Genomic DNA, 23,045 nt, shown 5'->3' on the forward strand with positions numbered 1-23,045 from the left:
GTAGTTTTTGATATTTTACATGCGGTGTGTCATATATATTTACTGTCGTTTTTGATGTTTTATTTACAGTATATAATATACATGTGGTGTAATTTTTGATATTTTATGTACAGTATATTAAATATAATTACTGTAGTTTTTGATAGTTTATTTACAGTTTATATAACACATATTTGGTGTACTTTTTGATATTTTATGTACAGTATGTAATATATATTTACTGTATTTTTGATATTTTATTTACAGTATATAAAATGTATTTGGTGTACTTTTAGTTAATATTATATGTACAATATATGAAATATATTTACTGTACTTTTTGATATTTTATGTACAGTATAGAAGATATATTTGGTGTCCTTTTGATATTTTATGTAAATTATATAATATATATTTGGTGTAGTTTTTGATATTTTACATGGGGTGTGTCATATATTTACTGTCGTTTTTGATTTTTTTTTACAGTATATAATATACATGTGGTGTAATTTTTGATATTTTATGTACAGTATATTAAATATAATTACTGTAGTTTTTGATAGTTTATTTACAGTATATATAACACATATTTGGTGTACTTTTTGATATTTTACGTACAGTATGTAATATATATTTACTGTATTTTTGATATTTTATTTACAGTATATAAAATGTATTTGGTGTACTTTTAGTTAATATTATATGTACAATATATGAAATATATTTACTGTACTTTTTGATATTTTATGTACAGTATAGAAGATATATTTGGTGTCCTTTTGATATTTTATGTAAATTATATAATATATATTTGGTGTAGTTTTTGATATTTTACATGGGGTGTGTCATATATATTTACTGTCTTTTTTGATGTTTTATTTACAGTATATAGTATACATGTGGTGTAATTTTTGATATTTTATGTACAGTATATTAAATATAATTACTGTAGTTTTTGATAGTTTATTTACAGTATATATAACACATATTTGGTGTACTTTTTGATATTTTATGTACAGTATGTAATATATATTTACTGTATTTTTGATATTTTATTTACAGTAGATAAAATGTATTTGGTGTACTTTTAGTTAATATTATATGTACAATATATGAAATATATTTACTGTACTTTTTGATATTTTATGTACAGTATATAAGATATATTTGGGGTCCTTTTGATATTTTATGTAAATTATATAATATATATTTGGTGTAGTTTTTGATATTTTACATGGGGTGTGTCATATATATTTACTGTCGTTTTTGATGTTTTATTTACAGTATATAATATACATGTGGTGTAATTTTTGATATTTTATGTACAGTATATTAAATATAATTACTGTAGTTTTTGATAGTTTATTTACAGTTTATATAACACATATTTGGTGTACTTTTTGATACTTTACGTACAGTATGTAATATATATTTACTGTATTTTTGATATTTTATTTACAGTATATAAAATGTATTTGGTGTACTTTTAGTTAATATTATATGTACAATATATGAAATATATTTACTGTACTTTTTGATATTTTATGTACAGTATAGAAGATATATTTGGTGTCCTTTTGATATTTTATGTAAATTATATAATATATATTTGGTGTAGTTTTTGATATTTTACATGGGGTGTGTCATATATTTACTGTCATTTTTGATGTTTTTTTTACAGTATATAATATACATGTGGTGTAATTTTTGATATTTTATGTACAGTATATTAAATATAATTACTGTAGTTTTTGATAGTTTATTTACAGTATATATAACACATATTTGGTGTACTTTTTGATATTTTACGTACAGTATGTAATATATATTTACTGTATTTTTGATATTTTATTTACAGTATATAAAATGTATTTGGTGTACTTTTAGTTAATATTATATGTACAATATATGAAATATATTTACTGTACTTTTTGATATTTTATGTACAGTATAGAAGATATATTTGGTGTCCTTTTGATATTTTATATAAATTATATAATATATATTTGGTGTAGTTTTTGATATTTTACATGGGGTGTGTCATATATATTTACTGTCTTTTTTGATGTTTTATTTACAGTATATAGTATACATGTGGTGTAATTTTTGATATTTTATGTACAGTATATTAAATATAATTACTGTAGTTTTTGATAGTTTATTTACAGTATATATAACACATATTTGGTGTACTTTTTGATATTTTATGTACAGTATGTAATATATATTTACTGTATTTTTGATATTTTATTTACAGTAGATAAAATGTATTTGGTGTACTTTTAGTTAATATTATATGTACAATATATGAAATATATTTACTGTACTTTTTGATATTTTATGTACAGTATAGAAGATATATTTGGTGTCCTTTTGATATTTTATGTAAATTATATAATATATATTTGGTGTAGTTTTTGATATTTTACATGGGGTGTGTCATATATTTACTGTCGTTTTTGATGTTTTTTTTACAGTATATAATATACATGTGGTGTAATTTTTGATATTTTATGTACAGTATATTAAATATAATTACTGTAGTTTTTGATAGTTTATTTACAGTATATATAACACATATTTGGTGTACTTTTTGATATTTTACGTACAGTATGTAATATATATTTACTGTATTTTTGATATTTTATTTACAGTATATAAAATGTATTTGGTGTACTTTTAGTTAATATTATATGTACAATATATGAAATATATTTACTGTACTTTTTGATATTTTATGTACAGTATATAAGATATATTTGGTGTCCTTTTGATATTTTATGTAAATTATATAATATATATTTGGTGTAGTTTTTGATATTTTACATGGATTGTGTCATATATATTTACTGTCCTTTTTGATATTTTATTTACAGTATATAATATACATTTGGTGTAATTTTTGATATTTTATGTACAGTGTATTAAATATAATTACTGTAGTTTTGAGAGTTTACAGTATATATAACACATATTTGGTGTACTTTTTGATATTTTATGTACAGTATGTAATATATATTTACTGTACTTTTTGATATTTTATTTACTGTATATAAAATGTATTTGGTGTACTTTAGTTAATATTATTTGTACAATATATGAAATATATTTACTGTACTTTTTGATATTTTATGTACAGTATATAAGATATATTTGGTGTCCTTTTGATATTTATGTAAATTATATAATATATATTTGGTGTAGTTTTTGATATTTTACATGGGGTGTGTCATATATATTTACCGTCCTTTTTGATATTATATTTACAGTATATAATATACATTGGGTGTAATTTTTGATATTCTATTTACAGTATATTAAATATAATTACTGTTGTCTTTGATAGTTTATTTACAGTATATATAACACATATTTGGTGTACTTTTGATATTTTATGTACAGTATGTAATATATATTTACTGTATTTTTGATATTTTATTTACAGTATATAAAATGTATTTGGTCTACTTTTAGTTAATATTATATGTACAATATATGAAATATATTTACTGTACTTTTTGATATTTTATGTACAGTATATAAGATATATTTGTTGTCCTTTTGATATTTTATGTAAATTATATAATATATATTTGTTGTAGTTTTTGATATTTTACATGGGGTGTGTCATATATATTTACTGTCTTTTTTGATGTTTTATTTACAGTATATAGTATACATGTGGTGTAATTTTTGATATTTTATGTACAGTATATTAAATATAATTACTGTAGTTTTGATAGTTTACAGTATATATAACACATATTTGGTGTACTTTTGATATTTTATGTACAGCATGTAATATATATTTACTGTATTTTTGATATTTAATTTACAGTAGATAAAATGTATTTGGTGTAATTTAGTTAATATTATATGTACAATATATGAAATATATTTACTGTACTTTTTGATATTTTATGTACAGTATATAAGAGGTATTTGGTGTCCTTTTGATATTTTATGTAAATTATATAATATATATTTTGTGTAGTTTTTGATATTTTACATGGGGTGTGTCATATATATTTACTGTCCTTTTTGATATTTTATTTACAGTATATAATATACATTTGGTGTAATTTTTGATATTCTATTTACAGTATATTAAATATAATTACTGTAGTTTTTCATAGTTTATTTACAGTATATATAACACATATTTGGTGTACTTTTGATATTTTATGTACAGTATGTAATATATATTTACTGTATTTTTGATATTTAATTTACAGTAGACAAAATGTTTTTGGTGTCCTTTTAGTTAATATTCTATGTACAATATATGAAATATATTTACTGTACTTTTTGATATTTTATGTACAGTATATAAGATATATTTGGTGTCCTTTTGATATTTTATGTAAATTATATAATATATATTTGGTGTAGATTTTGATATTTTACATGGGGTGTGTCATATATATTTACTGTCTTTTTTGATGTTTTATTTACAGTATATAGTATACATGTGGTGTAATTTTTGATATTTTATGTACAGTATATTAAATATAATTACTGTAGTTTTGATAGTTTACAGTATATATAACACATATTTGGTGTACTTTTGATATTTTATGTACAGCATGTAATATATATTTACTGTATTTTTGATATTTAATTTACAGTAGATAAAATGTATTTGGTGTAATTTAGTTAATATTATATGTACAATATATGAAATATATTTACTGTACTTTTTGATATTTTATGTACAGTATATAAGAGGTATTTGGTGTCCTGTTGATATTTTATGTAAATTATATAATATATATTTTGTGTAGTTTTTAATATTTTACATGGGGTGTGTCATATATATTTACTGTCCTTTTTGATATTTTATTTACAGTATATAATATACATTTGGTGTAATTTTTGATATTCTATGTACAGTATATTAAATATAATTACTGTAGTTTTTGATAGTTTATTTACAGTATATATAACACATATTTGGTGTACTTTTGATATTTTATGTACAGTATGTAATATATATTTACTGTATTTTTGATATTTAATTTACAGTAGACAAAATGTTTTTGGTGTACTTTTAGTTAATATTATATGTACAATATATGAAATATATTTACTGTACTTTTTGATATTTTATGTACAGTATATAAGATATATTTGGTGTCCTTTTGATATTTTATGTAAATTATATAATATATATTTGGTGTAGATTTTGATATTTTACATGGGGTGTGTCATATATATTTACTGTCGTTTTTGATGTTTTATTTACAGTATATAATATACATGTGGTGTAATTTTTGATATTTTATGTACAGTATATTAAATATAATTACTGTAGTTTTTGATAGTTTATTTACAGTATATATAACACATATTTGGTGTACTTTTTGATATTTTACGTACAGTATGTAATATATATTTACTGTATTTTTGATATTTTATTTACAGTATATAAAATGTATTTGGTGTACTTTAGTTAATATTATATGTACAATATATGAAATATATTTACTGTACTTTTTGATATTTTATGTACAGTATATAAGATATATTTGGTGGCCTTTTGATATTTTATGTAAATTATATAATATATATTTGGTGTAGTTTTTGATATTTTACATGGGGTGTGTCATATATATTTACCGTCCTTTTTGATATTATATTTACAGTATATAATATACATTGGGTGTAATTTTTGATATTCTATTTACAGTATATTAAATATAATTACTGTTGTCTTTGATAGTTTATTTACAGTATATATAACACATATTTGGTGTACTTTTGATATTTTATGTAGAGTATGTAATATATATTTACTGTATTTTTGATATTTTATTAACAGTATATAAAATGTATTTGGTGTACTTTTAGTTAATATTATATGTACAATATATGAAATATATTTACTGTACTTTTTGATATTTTATGTACAGTATATAAGATATATTTGGTGTCCTGTTGATATTTTATGTAAATTATATAATATATATTTGTTGTAGTTTTTGATATTTTACATGGGGTGTGTCATATATATTTACTGTCTTTTTTGATGTTTTATTTACAGTATATAGTATACATGTGGTGTAATTTTTGATATTTTATGTACAGTATATTAAATATAATTCCTGTAGTTTTTGATAGTTTATTTACAGTATATATAACACATATTTGGTGTACTTTTTGATATTTTATGTACAGTATGTAATATATATTTACTGTATTTTTGATATTTTATTTACAGTAGATAAAATGTATTTGGTGTACTTTTAGTTAATATTATATGTACAATATATGAAATATCATTACTGTACTTTTTGATATTTTATGTACAGTATATAAGATATATTTGGTGTCCTTTTGATATTTTATGTAAATTATATAATATATATTTGGTGTAGTTTTTGATATTTTACATGGGGTGTGTCATATATATTTACTGTCGTTTTTGATGTTTTTTTTACAGTATATAATATACATGTGGTGTAATTTTTGATATTTTATGTACAGTATATTAAATATAATTACTGTAGTTTTTGATAGTTTATTTACAGTATATATAACACATATTTGGTGTACTTTTTGATATTTTACGTACAGTATGTAATATATATTTACTGTATTTTTGATATTTTATTTACAGTATATAAAATGTATTTGGTGTACTTTTAGTTAATATTATATGTACAATATATGAAATATATTTACTGTACTTTTTGATATTTTATGTACAGTATATAAGATATATTTGGTGTCCTTTTGATATTTTATGTAAATTATATAATATATATTTGGTGTAGTTTTTGATATTTTACATGGGGTGTGTCATATATATTTACTGTCCTTTTTGATATTTTATTTACAGTATATAATATACATTTGGTGTAATTTTTGATAATTTATGTACAGCGTATTAAATATAATTACTGTAGTTTTGAGATTTTACAGTATATATAACACATATTTGGTGTACTTTTTGATATTTTATTTACAGTATGTAATATATATTTACTGTACTTTTTGATATTTTATTTACTGTATATAAAATGTATTTGGTGTACTTTAGTTAATATTATTTGTACAATATATGAAATATATTTACTGTACTTTTTGATATTTTATGTACAGTATAGAAGATATATTTGGTGTCCTTTTGATATTTTATCTAAATTATATAATATATATTTGGTGTAGTTTTTGATATTTTACATGGGGTGTGTCATATATATTTACCGTCCTTTTTGATATTATATTTACAGTATATAATATACATTGGGTGTAATTTTTGATATTCTATTTACAGTATATTAAATATAATTACTGTTGTCTTTGATAGTTTATTTACAGTATATATAACACATATTTGGTGTACTTTTGATATTTTATGTACAGTATGTAATATATATTTACTGTATTTTTGATATTTTATTTACAGTATATAAAATGTATTTGGTGTACTTTTAGTTAGTATTATATGTACAATATATGAAATATATTTACTGTACTTTTTGATATTTTATGTACAGTATATAAGATATATTTGGTGTCCTTTTGATATTTTATGTAAATTATATAATATATATTTGGTGTAGTTTTTGATATTTTACATGGGGTGTGTCATATATATTTACTGTCCTTTTTGATATTTTATTTACAGTATATAATATACATTTGGTGTAATTTTTGATATTTTATGTACAGTGTATTAAATATAATTACTGTAGTTTTGAGAGTTTACAGTATATATAACACATATTTGGTGTACTTTTTGATATTTTATGTACAGTATGTAATATATATTTACTGTACTTTTTGATATTTTATTTACTGTATATAAAATGTATTTGGTGTACTTTAGTTAATATTATTTGTACAATATATGAAATATATTTACTGTACTTTTTGATATTTTATGTACAGTATATAAGATATATTTGGTGTCCTTTTGATATTTTATGTAAATTATATTATATATATTTGGTGTAGTTTTTGATATTTTACATGGGGTGTGTCATATATATTTACCGTCCTTTTTGATATTATATTTACAGTATATAATATACATTGGGTGTAATTTTTGATATTCTATTTACAGTATATTAAATATAATTACTGTTGTCTTTGACAGTTTATTTACAGTATATATAACACATATTTGGTGTACTTTTGATATTTTATGTACAGTATGTAATATATATTTACTGTATTTTTGATATTTTATTTACAGTATATAAAATGTATTTGGTCTACTTTTAGTTAATATTATATGTACAATATATGAAATATATTTACTGTACTTTTTGATATTTTATGTACAGTATATAAGATATATTTGGTGTCCTTTTGATATTTTATGTAAATTATATAATATATATTTGGTGTAGTTTTTGATATTTTACATGGGGTGTGTCATATATTTTTACCGTCCTTTTTGATATTTTATTTACAGTATATAATATACATTTGGTGTAATTTTTGATATTCTGTTTACAGTATATTAAATATAATTACTGTAGTTTTTGATAGTTTACTTACAGTATATATAACACATATTTGGTGTACTTTTTGATATTTTACGTACAGTATGTAATATATATTTACTGTATTTTTGATATTTTATTTACAGTATATAAAATGTATTTGGTGTACTTTTAGTTAATATTATATGTACAATATATGAAATATATTTACTGTACTTTTTGATATTTTATGTACAGTATAGAAGATATATTTGGTGTCCTTTTGATATTTTATGTAAATTATATAATATATATTTGGTGTAGTTTTTGATATTTTACATGGGGTGTGTCATATATATTTACTGTCTTTTTTGATGTTTTATTTACAGTATATAGTATACATGTGGTGTAATTTTTGATATTTTATGTACAGTATATTAAATATAATTACTGTAGTTTTTGATAGTTTATTTACAGTATATATAACACATATTTGGTGTACTTTTTGATATTTTATGTACAGTATGTAATATATATTTACTGTATTTTTGATATTTTATTTACAGTAGATAAAATGTATTTGGTGTACTTTTAGTTAATATTATATGTACAATATATGAAATATATTTACTGTACTTTTTGATATTTTATGTACAGTATATAAGATATATTTGGTGTCCTTTTGATATTTTATGTAAATTATATAATATATATTTGGTGTAGTTTTTGATATTTTACATGGGGTGTGTCATATATATTTACTGTCGTTTTTGATGTTTTATTTACAGTATATAATATACATGTGGTGTAATTTTTGATATTTTATGTACAGTATATTAAATATAATTACTGTAGTTTTTGATAGTTTATTTACAGTTTATATAACACATATTTGGTGTACTTCTTGATATTTTACGTACAGTATGTAATATATATTTACTGTATTTTTGATATTTTATTTACAGTATATAAAATGTATTTGGTGTACTTTTAGTTAATATTATATGTACAATATATGAAATATATTTACTGTACTTTTTGATATTTTATGTACAGTATAGAAGATATATTTGGTGTCCTTTTGATATTTTATGTAAATTATATAATATATATTTGGTGTAGTTTTTGATATTTTACATGGGGTGTGTCATATATTTACTGTCGTTTTTGATGTTTTTTTTACAGTATATAATATACATGCGGTGTAATTTTTGATATTTTATGTACAGTATATTAAATATAATTACTGTAGTTTTTGATAGTTTATTTACAGTATATATAACACATATTTGGTGTACTTTTTGATATTTTACGTACAGTATGTAATATATATTTACTGTATTTTTGATATTTTATTTACAGTATATAAAATGTATTTGGTGTACTTTTAGTTAATATTATATGTACAATATATGAAATATATTTACTGTACTTTTTGATATTTTATGTACAGTATATAAGATATATTTGGTGTCCTTTTGATATTTTATGTAAATTATATAATATATATTTGGTGTAGTTTTTGATATTTTACATGGGGTGTGTCATATATATTTACTGTCCTTTTTGATATATTATTTACAGTATATAATATACATGTGGTGTAATTTTTGATATTTTATGTACAGTGTATTAAATATAATTACTGTAGTTTTGAGAGTTTACAGTATATATAACACATATTTGGTGTACTTTTTGATATTTTATGTACAGTATGTAATATATATTTACTGTACTTTTTGATATTTTATTTACTGTATATAAAATGTATTTGGTGTACTTTAGTTAATATTATTTGTACAATATATGAAATATATTTACTGTACTTTTTGATATTTTATGTACAGTATATAAGATATATTTGGTGTCCTTTTGATATTTTATGTAAATTATATAATATATATTTGGTGTAGTTTTTGATATTTTACATGGGGTGTGTCATATATATTTACCGTCCTTTTTGATATTATATTTACAGTATATAATATACATTGGGTGTAATTTTTGATATTCTATTTACAGTATATTAAATATAATTACTGTTGTCTTTGATAGTTTATTTACAGTATATATAACACATATTTGGTGTACTTTTGATATTTTATGTACAGTATGTAATATATATTTACTGTATTTTTGATATTTTATTTACAGTATATAAAATGTATTTGGTCTACTTTTAGTTAATATTATATGTACAATATATGAAATATATTTACTGTACTTTTTGATATTTTATGTACAGTATATAAGATATATTTGGTGTCCTTTTGATATTTTATGTAAATTATATAATATATATTTGGTGTAGTTTTTGATATTTTACATGGGGTGTGTCATATATATTTACTGTCTTTTTTGATGTTTTATTTACAGTATATAGTATACATGTGGTGTAATTTTTGATATTTTATGTACAGTATATTAAATATAATTACTGTAGTTTTTGATAGTTTATTTACAGTACATATAACACATATTTGGTGTACTTTTTGATATTTTATGTACAGTATGTAATATATATTTACTGTATTTTTGATATTTTATTTACAGTAGATAAAATGTATTTGGTGTACTTTTAGTTAATATTATATGTACAATATATGAAATATATTTACTGTACTTTTTGATATTTTATGTACAGTATATAAGATATATTTGGTGTCCTTTTGATATTTTATGTAAATTATATAATATATATTTGGTGTAGTTTTTGATATTTTACATGGGGTGTGTCATATATATTTACTGTCGTTTTTGATGTTTTATTTACAGTATATAATATACATGTGGTGTAATTTTTGATATTTTATGTACAGTATATTAAATATAATTACTGTAGTTTTTGATAGTTTATTTACAGTTTATATAACACATATTTGGTGTACTTTTTGATATTTTACGTACAGTATGTAACATATATTTACTGTATTTTTGATATTTTATTTACAGTATATAAAATGTATTTGGTGTACTTTTAGTTAATATTATATGTACAATATATGAAATATATTTACTGTAATTTTGATATTTTATGTACAGTATAGAAGATATATTTGGTGTCCTTTTGATATTTAATGTAAATTATATAATATATATTTGGTGTAGTTTTTGATATTTTACATGGGGTGTGTCATATATATTTACTGTCGTTTTTGATGTTTTTTTTACAGTATATAATATACATGTGGTGTAATTTTTGATATTTTATGTACAGTATATTAAATATAATTACTGTAGTTTTTGATAGTTTATTTACAGTATATATAACACATATTTGGTGTACTTTTTGATATTTTACGTACAGTATGTAATATATATTTACTGTATTTTTGATATTTTATTTACAGTATATAAAATGTATTTGGTGTACTTTTAGTTAATATTATATGTACAATATATGAAATATATTTACTGTACTTTTTGATATTTTATGTACAGTATATAAGATATATTTGGTGTCCTTTTGATATTTTATGTAAATTATATAATATATATTTGGTGTAGTTTTTGATATTTTACATGGGGTGTGTCATATATATTTACTGTCCTTTTTCATATTTTATTTACAGTACATAATATACATTTGGTGTAATTTTTGATATTTTATGTACAGCGTATTAAATATAATTACTGTAGTTTTGAGAGTTTACAGTATATATAACACATATTTGGTGTACTTTTTGATATTTTACGTACAGTATGTAATATATATTTACTGTACTTTTTGATATTTTATTTACTGTATATAAAATGTATTTGGTGTACTTTAGTTAATATTATTTGTACAATATATGAAATATATTTACTGTACTTTTTGATATTTTATGTACAGTATATAAGATATATTTGGTGTCCTTTTGATATTTTATGTAAATTATATAATATATATTTGGTGTAGTTTTTGATATTTTACATGGGGTGTGTCATATATATTTACCGTCCTTTTTGATATTATATTTACAGTATATAATATACATTGGGTGTAATTTTTGATATTCTATTTACAGTATATTAAATATAATTACTGTTGTCTTTGATAGTTTATTTACAGTATATATAACACATATTTGGTGTACTTTTGATATTTTATGTACAGTATGTAATATATATTGACTGTATTTTTGATATTTTATTTACACTATATAAAATGTATTTGGTCTACTTTTAGTTAATATTATATGTACAATATATGAAATATATTTACTGTACTTTTTGATATTTTATGTACAATATATAAGATATATTTGGTGTCCTTTTGATATTTTATGTAAATTATATAATATATATTTGTTGTAGTTTTTGATATTTTACATGGGGTGTGTCATATATATTTACTGTCTTTTTTGATGTTTTATTTACAGTATATAGTATACATGTGGTGTAATTTTTGATATTTTATGTGCAGTATATTAAATATAACTCCTGTAGTTTTTGATAGTTAATTTATAGTATATATAACACATATTTGGTGTACTTTTTGTTATTTTATGTACAGTATGTAATATATATTTACTGTATTTTTGATATTTTATTTACAGTAGATAAAATGTATTTGGTGTACTTTTAGTTAATATTATATGTACAATATATGAAATATATTTACTGTACTTTTTGATATTTTATGTACAGTATATAAGATATATTTGGTGTCCTTTTGATATTTTATGTAAATTATATAATATATATTTGGTGTAGTTTTTGATATTTTACATGGGGTGAGTCATATATATTTACTGTCTTTTTTGATGTTTTATTTAGAGTATATAATATACATGTGGTGTAATTTTTGATATTTTATGTACAGTATATTAAATATAATTACTGTAGTTTTTGATAGTTTATTTACAGTATATATAACACATATTTGGTGTACTTTTTGATATTTTACGTACAGTATGTAATATATATTTACTGTATTTTTGATATTTTATTTACAGTAGATAAAATGTATTTGGTGTACTTTTAGTTAATATTATATGTACAATATATGAAATATATTTACTGTACTTTTTGATATTTTATGTACAGTATATAAGATATATTTGGTGTCCTTTTGATATTTTATGTAAATTATATAATATATATTTGGTGTAGTTTTTGATATTTTACATGGGGTGTGTCATATATATTTACTGTCGTTTTTGATGTTTTATTTACAGTATATAATATACATGTGGTGTAATTTTTGATATTTTATGTACAGTATATTAAATATAATTACTGTAGTTTTTGATAGTTTATTTACAGTTTATATAACACATATTTGGTGTACTTTTTGATATTTTACGTACAGTATGTAACATATATTTACTGTATTTTTGATATTTTATTTACAGTATATAAAATGTATTTGGTGTACTTTTAGTTAATATTATATGTACAATATATGAAATATATTTACTGTAATTTTGATATTTTATGTACAGTATAGAAGATATATTTGGTGTCCTTTTGATATTTTATGTAAATTATATAATATATATTTGGTGTAGTTTTTGATATTTTACATGGGGTGTGTCATATATATTTACTGTCGTTTTTGATGTTTTTTTTACAGTATATAATATACATGTGGTGTAATTTTTGATATTTTATGTACAGTATATTAAATATAATTACTGTAGTTTTTGATAGTTTATTTACAGTATATATAACACATATTTGGTGTACTTTTTGATATTTTACGTACAGTATGTAATATATATTTACTGTATTTTTGATATTTTATTTACAGTATATAAAATGTATTTGGTGTACTTTTAGTTAATATTATATGTACAATATATGAAATATATTTACTGTACTTTTTGATATTTTATGTACAGTATATAAGATATATTTGGTGTCCTTTTGATATTTTATGTAAATTATATAATATATATTTGGTGTAGTTTTTGATATTTTACATGGGGTGTGTCATATATATTTACTGTCCTTTTTCATATTTTATTTACAGTATATAATATACATTTGGTGTAATTTTTGATATTTTATGTACAGCGTATTAAATATAATTACTGTAGTTTTGAGAGTTTACAGTATATATAACACATATTTGGTGTACTTTTTGATATTTTACGTACAGTATGTAATATATATTTACTGTACTTTTTGATATTTTATTTACTGTATATAAAATGTATTTGGTGTACTTTAGTTAATATTATTTGTACAATATATGAAATATATTTACTGTACTTTTTGATATTTTATGTACAGTATATAAGATATATTTGGTGTCCTTTTGATATTTTATGTAAATTATATAATATATATTTGGTGTAGTTTTTGATATTTTACATGGGGTGTGTCATATATATTTACCGTCCTTTTTGATATTATATTTACAGTATATAATATACATTGGGTGTAATTTTTGATATTCTATTTACAGTATATTAAATATAATTACTGTTGTCTTTGATAGTTTATTTACAGTATATATAACACATATTTGGTGTACTTTTGATATTTTATGTACAGTATGTAATATATATTGACTGTATTTTTGATATTTTATTTACACTATATAAAATGTATTTGGTCTACTTTTAGTTAATATTATATGTACAATATATGAAATATATTTACTGTACTTTTTGATATTTTATGTACAATATATAAGATATATTTGGTGTCCTTTTGATATTTTATGTAAATTATATAATATATATTTGTTGCAGTTTTTGATATTTTACATGGGGTGTGTCATATATATTTACTGTCTTTTTTGATGTTTTATTTACAGTATATAGTATACATGTGGTGTAATTTTTGATATTTTATGTGCAGTATATTAAATATAACTCCTGTAGTTTTTGATAGTTAATTTATAGTATATATAACACATATTTGGTGTACTTTTTGTTATTTTATGTACAGTATGTAATATATATTTACTGTATTTTTGATATTTTATTTACAGTAGATAAAATGTATTTGGTGTACTTTTAGTTAATATTATATGTACAATATATGAAATATATTTACTGTACTTTTTGATATTTTATGTACAGTATATAAGATATATTTGGTGTCCTTTTGATATTTTATGTAAATTATATAATATATATTTGGTGTAGTTTTTGATATTTTACATGGGGTGAGTCATATATATTTACTGTCTTTTTTGATGTTTTATTTAGAGTATATAATATACATGTGGTGTAATTTTTGATATTTTATGTACAGTATATTAAATATAATTACTGTAGTTTTTGATAGTTTATTTACAGTATATATAACACATATTTGGTGTACTTTTTGATATTTTACGTACAGTATGTAATATATATTTACTGTATTTTTGATATTTTATTTACAGTAGATAAAATGTATTTGGTGTACTTTTATTTAATATTATATGTACAATATATGAAATATATTTACTGTACTTTTTGATATTTTATGTACAGTATATAAGATATATTTGGTGTCCTTTTGATATTTTATGTAAATTATATAATATATATTTGGTGTAGTTTTTGATATTTTACATGGGGTGTGTCATATATATTTACTGTCGTTTTTGATGTTTTATTTACAGTATATAATATACATGTGGTGTAATTTTTGATATTTTATGTACAGTATATTAAATATAATTACTGTAGTTTTTGATAGTTTATTTACAGTTTATATAACACATATTTGGTGTACTTTTTGATATTTTACGTACAGTATGTAACATATATTTACTGTATTTTTGATATTTTATTTACAGTATATAAAATGTATTTGGTGTACTTTTAGTTAATATTATATGTACAATATATGAAATATATTTACTGTAATTTTGATATTTTATGTACAGTATAGAAGATATATTTGGTGTCCTTTTGATATTTTATGTAAATTATATAATATATATTTGGTGTAGTTTTTGATATTTTACATGGGGTGTGTCATATATATTTACTGTCGTTTTTGATGTTTTTTTTACAGTATATAATATACATGTGGTGTAATTTTTGATATTTTATGTACAGTATATTAAATATAATTACTGTAGTTTTTGATAGTTTATTTACAGTATATATAACACATATTTGGTGTACTTTTTGATATTTTACGTACAGTATGTAATATATATTTACTGTATTTTTGATATTTTATTTACAGTATATAAAATGTATTTGGTGTACTTTTAGTTAATATTATATGTACAATATATGAAATATATTTACTGTACTTTTTGATATTTTATGTACAGTATATAAGATATATTTGGTGTCCTTTTGATATTTTATGTAAATTATATAATATATATTTGGTGTAGTTTTTGATATTTTACATGGGGTGTGTCATATATATATACTGTCCTTTTTCATATTTTATTTACAGTATATAATATACATTTGGTGTAATTTTTGATATTTTATGTACAGCGTATTAAATATAATTACTGTAGTTTTGAGAGTTTACAGTATATATAACACATATTTGGTGTACTTTTTGATATTTTACGTACAGTATGTAATATATATTTACTGTACTTTTTGATATTTTATTTACTGTATATAAAATGTATTTGGTGTACTTTAGTTAATATTATTTGTACAATATATGAAATATATTTACTGTACTTTTTGATATTTTATGTACAGTATATAAGATATATTTGGTGTCCTTTTGATATTTTATGTAAATTATATAATATATATTTGGTGTAGTTTTTGATATTTTACATGGGGTGTGTCATATATATTTACCGTCCTTTTTGATATTATATTTACAGTATATAATATACATTGGGTGTAATTTTTGATATTCTATTTACAGTATATTAAATATAATTACTGTTGTCTTTGATAGTTTATTTACAGTATATATAACACATATTTGGTGTACTTTTGATATTTTATGTACAGTATGTAATATATATTGACTGTATTTTTGATATTTTATTTACACTATATAAAATGTATTTGGTCTACTTTTAGTTAATATTATATGTACAATATATGAAATATATTTACTGTACTTTTTGATATTTTATGTACAATATATAAGATATATTTAGTGTCCTTTTGATATTTTATGTAAATTATATAATATATATTTGTTGTAGTTTTTGATATTTTACATGGGGTGTGTCATATATATTTACTGTCTTTTTTGATGTTTTATTTACAGTATATAGTATACATGTGGTGTAATTTTTGATATTTTATGTGCAGTATATTAAATATAACTCCTGTAGTTTTTGATAGTTAATTTATAGTATATATAACACATATTTGGTGTACTTTTTGTTATTTTATGTACAGTATGTAATATATATTTACTGTATTTTTGATATTTTATTTACAGTAGATAAAATGTATTTGGTGTACTTTTAGTTAATATTATATGTACAATATATGAAATATATTTACTGTACTTTTTGATATTTTATGTACAGTATATAAGATATATTTGGTGTCCTTTTGATATTTTATGTAAATTATATAATATATATTTGGTGTAGTTTTTGATATTTTACATGGGGTGAGTCATATATATTTACTGTCTTTTTTGATGTTTTATTTAGAGTATATAATATACATGTGGTGTAATTTTTGATATTTTATGTACAGTATATTAAATATAATTACTGTAGTTTTTGATAGTTTATTTACAGTATATATAACACATATTTGGTGTACTTTTTGATATTTTACGTACAGTATGTAATATATATTTACTGTATTTTTGATATTTTATTTACAGTATATAAAATGTATTTGGTGTACTTTTAGTTAATATTATATGTACAATATATGAAATATATTTACTGTACTTTTTGATATTTTATGTACAGTATATAAGATATATTTGGTGTCCTTTTGATATTTTATGTAAATTATATAATATATATTTGGTGTAGTTTTTGATATTTTACATGGGGTGTGTCATATATATTAACTGTCGTTTTTGATATTTTATTTACAGTATATAATATACATTTGGTGTAATTTTTGATATTCTATTTACAGTATATTAAATATAATTACTGTAGTTTTTGATAGTTTATTTACAGTATATATAACACATATTTGGTGTACTTTTGATATTTTATGTACAGTATGTAATATATATTTACTGTATTTTTTATATTTAATTTACAGTAGATAAAATGTTTTTGGTGTACTTTTAGTTAATATTATATGTACAATATATGAAATACATTTACTGTACTTTTTGATATTTTATGTACAGTATATAAGATATATTTGGTGTCCTTTTGATATTTTATGTAAATTATATAATATATATTTGGTGTAGTTTTTGATATTTTACATGGGGTGTGTCATATATATTTACCGTCCTTTTTGATGTTTTATTTACAGTATATAATATATATGTGGTGTAATTTTTGACATTTTATGTACAGTATATTAAATGTAATTACTGTAGTTTTGATAGTTTACAGTATATATAACACATATTTGGTGTACTTTTGATATTTTATGTACAGTATGTAATATATATTTTCTGTATTTTTGATATTTAATTTACAGTAGATAAAATGTATTTGGTGTACTTTTAGTTAATATTATATGTACAATATATGAAATATATTTACTGTACTTTTTGATATTTTATGTACAGTATATAAGATATATTTGGTGTCCTATTGATATTTTATGTAAATTATATAATATATATTTGGTGTAGTTTTTGATATTTTACATGGGGTGTGTCATATATATTTACTGTCGTTTTTGATGTTTTATTTACAGTATATAATATACATGTGGTGTAATTTTTGATACTTTATGTACAGTATATTAAATATAATTACTGTAGTTTTTGATAGTTTATTTACAGTATATATAACACATATTTGGTGTACTTTTTGATATTTTACGTACAGTATGTAATATATATTTACTGTATTTTTGATATTTTATTTACAGTATATAAAATGTGTTTGGTGTACTTTTAGTTAATATTATATGTACAATATATGAAATATATTTACTGTACTTTTTGATATTTTATGTACAGTATATAAGATATATTTGGTGTCCTTTTGATATTTTATGTAAATTATATAATATATATTTGCTGTAGTTTTTGATATTTTACATGGGGTGTGTCATATATATTTACTGTCCTTTTTGATATTTTATTTACAGTATATAATATACATTTGGTGTAATTTTTGATATTTTATGTACAGTGTATTAAATATAATTACCTTGGTTTTGAGAGTTTACAGTATATATAACACATATTTGGTGTACTTTTTGATATTTTATGTACAGTATGTAATATATATTTACTGTACTTTTTGATATTTTATTTACTGTATATAAAATGTATTTGGTGTACTTTAGTTAGTATTATTTGTACAATATATGAAATATATTTACTGTACTTTTTGATATTTTATGTACAGTATATAAGATATATTTGGTGTCCTTTTGATATTTTATGTAAATTATATAATATATATTTGGTGTAGTTTTTGATATTTTACATGGGGTGTGTCATATATATTTACCGTCCTTTTTGATATTATATTTACAGTATATAATATACATTGGGTGTAATTTTTGATATTCTATTTACAGTATATGAAATATAATTACTGTTGTCTTTGATAGTTTATTTACAGTATATATAACACATATTTGGTGTACTTTTTGATATTTTATGTACAGTATGTAATATATATTTACTGTATTTTTGATATTTTATTTACAGTATATAAAATGTATTTGGTGTACTTTTAGTTAATATTATATGTACAATATATGAAATATATTTACTGTACTTTTTGATATTTTATGTACAGTATATAAGATATATTTGGTGTCCTTTTGATATTTTATGTAAATTATATAATATATATTTGGTGTAGTTTTTGATATTTTACATGGGGTGTGTCATATATATTTACTGTCCTTTTTGATATTTTATTTACAGTATATAATATACATTTGGTGTAATTTTTGATATTTTATGTACAGTGTATTAAATATAATTACTGTAGTTTAGAGAGTTTACAGTATATATAACACACATTTGGTGTACTTTTTGATATTTTATGTACAGTATGTAATATATATTTACTGTACTTTTTGATATTTTATTTACTGTATATAAAATGTATTTGGTGTACTTTAGTTAATATTATTTGTACAATATATGAAATATATTTACTGTACTTTTTGATATTTTATGTACAGTATATAAGATATATTTGGTGTCCTTTTGATATTTTATGTAAATTATATAATATATATTTGGTGTAGTTTTTGATATTTTACATGGGGTGTGTCATATATATTTACCGTCCTTTTTGATATTATATTTACAGTATATAATATACATTGGGTGTAATTTTTGATATTCTATTTACAGTATATTAAATATAATTACTGTTGTCTTTGATAGTTTATTTACAGTATATATAACACATATTTGGTGTACTTTTGATATTTTATGTACAGTATGTAATATATATTTACTGTATTTTTGATATTTTATTTACAGTATATAAAATGTATTTGGTCTACTTTTAGTTAATATTATATGTACAATATATGAAATATATTTACTGTAGTTTTTGATATTTTATGTACAGTATACAAGATATATTTGGTGTCCTTTTGATATTTTATGTAAATTATATAATATATATTTGTTGTAGTTTTTGATATTTTACATGGGGTGTGTCATATATATTTACTGTCTTTTTTGATGTTTTATTTACAGTATATAGTATACATGTGGTGTAATTTTTGATATTTTATGCACAGTATATTAAATATAATTACTGTTGTTTTTGATAGTTTATTTACAGTATATATAACACATATTTGGTGGACTTTTTGATATTTTATGTACAGTATGTAATATATATTTACTGTATTTTTGATATTTTATTTACAGTAGAGAAAATGTATTTGGTGTACTTTTAGTTAATATTATATATACAATATATGAAATATATTTAGTGTACTTTTTGATATTTTATGTACAGTATATAAGATATATTTGGTGTCCTTTTGATATTTTATGTAAATTATGTAATATATATTTGGTGTAGTTTTTGATATTTTACATGGGGTGTGTCATATATATTTACTGTCGTTTTTGATGTTTTATTTACAGTATATAATATACATGTGGTGTAATTTTTGATATTTTATGTACAGTATATTAAATATAATTACTGTAGTTTTTGATAGTTTATTTACAGTATATATAACACATATTTGGTGTACTTTTTGATATTTTACGTTCAGTATGTAATATATATTTACTGTATTTTTGATATTTTATTTACAGTATATAAAATGCATTTGGTGTACTTTTAGTTAATATTATATGTACAATATATGAAACATATTTACTGTACATTTGGATATTTTATGTACAGTATATAAGATATATTTGGTGTCCTTTTGATATTTTATGTAAATTATATAATATATATTTGGTGTAGTTTTTGATATTTTACATGGGGTGTGTCATATATATTTACTGTCCTTTTTGATATTTTATTTATAGTATATAGTATACATTTGGTGTAATTTTTGATATTTTATGTACAGTGTATTAAATATAATTACTGTAGTTTAGAGAGTTTACAGTATATATAACACATATTTGGTGTACTTTTTGATATTTTATGTACAGTATGTAATATATATTTACTGTACTTTTTGATATTTTATTTACTGTATATAAAATGTATTTGGTGTATTTTAGTTAATATTATTTGTACAATATATGAAATATATTTACTGTACTTTTTGATATTTTATGTACAGTATATAAGATATATTTGGTGTCCTTTTGATATTTTATGTAAATTATATAATATAGATTTGGTGTAGTTTTTGATATTTTACATGGGGTGTGTCATATATATTTACCGTCCTTTTTGATATTATATTTACAGTATATAATATACATGGGGTGTAATTTTTGATATTCGATTTACAGTATATTAAATATAATTACTGTTGGCTTTGATAGTTTCTTTACAGTATATATAACACATATTTGGTGTACTTTTGATATTTTATGTACAGTATGTAATATATATTCACTGTATTTTTGATATTTTATTTACAGTATATAAAATGTATTGGGTCTACTTTTAGTTAATATTATATGTACAAGATATGAAATATATTTACTGTACTTTTTGATATTTCATGTACAGTATATAAGATATATTTGGTGTCCTTTTGATATTTTATGTAAATTATATAATATAGATTTGGTGTAGTTTTTGATATTTTACATGGGGTGTGTCATATATATTTACTGTCATTTTTGATGTTTTATTTACAGTATATATTATACATGTGGTGTAATTTTTGATATTTTATGTACAGTATATTAAATATAATTACTGTAGTTTTTGATAGTTTATTTACAGTATATATAACACATATTTGGTGTACTTTTTGATATTTTACGTACACTATGTAATATATATTTACTGTAATTTTTGATATTTTATTTACAGTATATAAAATGTATTTGGTCTACTTTTAGTTAATATTATATGTACAATATATGAAATATATTTACTGTACTTTTTCATATTTTATGTACAGTATATAAGATATATTTGGTGTCCTTTTGATATTTTATGTAAATTATATAATATATATTTGG

Source organism: Pan troglodytes, chromosome 15 (assembly GCF_028858775.2).
Source record: "Pan troglodytes isolate AG18354 chromosome 15, NHGRI_mPanTro3-v2.0_pri, whole genome shotgun sequence".
NCBI lineage: Eukaryota > Metazoa > Chordata > Mammalia > Primates > Hominidae > Pan > Pan troglodytes.